Genomic DNA, 3,757 nt, shown 5'->3' with positions numbered 1-3,757 from the left:
GCTCGAGCTCAAGGTTCTAGCTTGAACCAATCTCGAGCCTTGTACTACCTTGACAAACCGAACTCGAAAAACTAACTATTCAAGCTCGGCTCTGCTCGAATCCATCCCCAAGTATGAAAAAGAAATCTGAACTTGCAATGAGAGGCAATAAACATTAACCGGTTTAACTGAATGAAGAGGGTGGCTTAGGAAAGCACATTTTCAGCTATAGGTTCCAAATGAAGAGTGGTTTGGAAAGAAAGATAAGTAGGGCTTCTTGGGCAGTAGCCTTTTCTTTCATGCCCAGGGCCAAGACAAGTGAGGCAATTGGTCATGAATTGAAAGCAATAAAACTCAAATCTTAGCATACTCCATCCCATATCACATGGGGGTATAGCAATGATTTCTTTTCTTCTTCTTTTTTTTTCTTTCTTTTTTAATTTTTGGCTTCATGAGAGTAGATAGTGGAAGTAGCTTGTCCTCATACCCATAATCCCCAACCCTGGTACCAACGGGACTCGATCCCAAATCTACACTAAAACTAGCCAGAGAATTTATCAACTGAACCACCATAAATGGGTGGGGTATAGCAATGAGCTGAAGTATGGGGCAATTCTTTCCTTTTGTGATTTACTTGAACTATGCCCACTTATTATGATGCTTTTGTGGACAGTGATTTGTAATTTGTTTTTCTGATTAACCATTAAACCATACAAAGAAGCATCCAGCATTGTTGACACCATTAATTGATTAATTCAACTAAACTTTGACCATGTTTTGCCTTTTCTAAAACCTTATATAGACTGTCATCACTCCATTGAACTGAAATAATAATAATAATAAAAAAATAGTATAGTGTGTTGAAAACTCCGGATATGCGATTTTCGTGTATCTAGAGTATCAATGTCATAGCAATCTAATAAATGATTTTAGAATTTTTCGATCATTTAGGCGACTAATTGGGCACATTCAAAGAGACAAAGAAATTACTGTTAATTGTGAAAAAGTCAAAATATGGGGATGTTTTTGTCTTTTAATGCATACATCTTTTTTAACTAATCTTTTGGGTGCGGGGATGTACATATTTAAAATCTTGTACATATAGACTGTCATCACTCCATATTTGGAAGGAGTATAAATACAAATTTGTAGAGTGCAAAATCTTATATTTTATACATATTTGTGTATTTGTACTCCTTTCAAACTAAGCCTAAATTCTTTTTATTCATACTTATCTTTTCCATATTCATTATCATCTTATTATTTCTATTGAAAATAAATACATTTTAGTAGAAGAAGTTACTTTTTTTCATATACCCTATTACATAAGCAATCTTTTAAACCCACCCTTGATTCGGACGAACGAACTGTCTGTAGTGTCACCTGGTCCCTTTTCCGGGTCCGGTTTTTCTAAAACCTATAAATCCTTTAAAAATGTCGACTTGGTCAAAGATCTACTGACCCGACCACCTAGGCAATTGAACCGTTGACCCATTCTACCCAATCATCAGGTTGAACCACTATTTTTGTCATAAAACCCTTTTTGACATTAAATTTTTTATTTATTAAAAATAAAAACTGAAATAAAAATATAAATTAAATTAGACTGAATATAAAGCAATGTTTTAAAAACCGACTCGGAGGTCGAACCGTTTTTACCTCTGGGTTGTGGGTCACTAGTTCAACTGGCCGGGTCAAATGGTTCAAATCATGCCACTCCAACACATATAGTATTAAGTGTGTGTGTATATATATATATATACATACATATATGTGTATAAATATATATTTTATCAAATGAATAAATATGTTTTAGATATGTTATATGCATTATTTTATATTTAATTCATGTTTTTAAATTTTTATTTATAAAAAATATTAAAAATTACAATTTGAGACAAACAAGGTTTTTTCGCAAAATTAATAGGGGGCACATAGATCTCGAAAAGTTATCAAAAATAAAAAAAAAAACCATCCCAATTCGGAGTGCAAAGTTATGACCTCTGAAAAGTATGCATGCATTAAATGTACAATCCACGACCCAATCACCAAATTGAACATGTCAATGATCAAACTGGCCAGGTCAAACAGCTCTTGACCAAGTCAACGATTTTTGATCATTTGATACCCATGCATCACAATTTGCCCTATCCAACCCAGATGATTAAACCATTTACCAATGACCCAGAGACAAAAAACAATTCAATCTTTAAATTGGTTTTCAAAACAGTGATCATAAGTCATGTGTCCGCCCAGTGCGTCAAGTTTAGAAATGACTTCTAAGTTTCAACTGTGACATAACAATATCAAAATGCCTAACTTAGAAGGGGTGTTATGTCAACATCTTTTATATTTTTATTTATTATATTATTGATAAACTATTTCTTTTATTTTAATCATATATACATAATTAGATACATTGTATATGTATATACATATATTATTTCAGAATCTTGTTGGTATAGAATGTTATGTTATTTCCCTTGTTTCTACATGTTTTAGTAGTTTGTAGTTTAACATTTTCTAGCAAATTTATAGATTAAATATATTTCAATTTGCCAATTAAGTATACTCTAATTTACCCTACAAATTAATTATATATTTCATTTCGAGCATATTTTAACCCTGTCTCGTATATCAATAGACTTAACCAACATACCAGCCTTTGCCCATAGACATGGTCAATCGACAGGTAAAATCAGTGTCAGTCCAGATAATCCGCTTGTACACCAACCGCTAGTGAACATGTCAGCAACTCAGCATCACTCATTCTGACATAAAGCCTCCTAAGAGAATCTCAATACGGTGATCGTTTTTAACTTTGGGCGGAAATTCCAGGCTTTGATGAAGGTTTTGTATTCAGTAAAGCCGGACTCACAATTTATTTTTATATATCAAAACAAAGACCGATACATCATATTGCCTCCCCTTTTCCCCTGATTCACCAGACTTCTCCTTTCCCTCTTCAAAATATCATTTCTTACACTCTCAACTTGCCACTTCAGCATTTTTGTTTTCTTAAAATCGTTTTCTCCCTTGTTTCCAATCATCTAAATAATCTCTTATTTTAAATTTTTCTTAAACTTTCTCCCCACCTAAAATGTCCTGAAACATCTCCTAGTCTCGTCTTTTCCTTCCCCTATATCTCTTTATTTATTTTTTATTTCTCTCTATATCTGTCCACCTTGCAAATACATTCATTTAATTTTTCATCAATGTGTTAAAATATTAATGTTTAATTACTCTCAAATAATTAAATTATTGAGTATAAATATAATTAATAATTGTGGTGATTATTATTGAAAACTATCATAATTTATGTACATTGTTTTTTACTTAATTAGTTACCAAATTATTTCAGAAAAAAGTAATTTAACAGTAAATTACCATATTTAATAAATTATTTAAGTAAAATATCAATAATTAAAATGAAAGTAATTTAATAGTGAATTATTATTAAATTAGTGAATTTACTATAATTTTTTTAAATAAAAGACTTAAGTAAATTACAGAATTATTTAAGTAAAATATCACAATAATTAAAATAATTTCACATTTTTTTACTTTGTTAGATAAAATAATTTCACATAATTAAGCTCAACCTAGGCCTAACCCTTAGAATTAGGATAAGGTTGGATTGGATTCATGTTGCCTAAGGGCTAGGCCTGGACTCAACCCCAAAAATTAAGAACAAGTTTAGGTTCAAGCTCAATTTGAATTTTACTTGATTCAAAAACTTATACAAGGTTCGAAATTTTGACATTTGGCATATCATGGG

The sequence above is a fragment of the Nelumbo lutea genome, chromosome 3, assembly GCF_056320005.1.
Source record: "Nelumbo lutea isolate HS-2025 chromosome 3, American lotus-T2T, whole genome shotgun sequence".
Lineage (NCBI taxonomy): Eukaryota > Viridiplantae > Streptophyta > Magnoliopsida > Proteales > Nelumbonaceae > Nelumbo > Nelumbo lutea.
The sequence above is the reverse complement of the archived record's forward strand: the minus strand, read 5'-3'. Positions refer to the sequence as shown.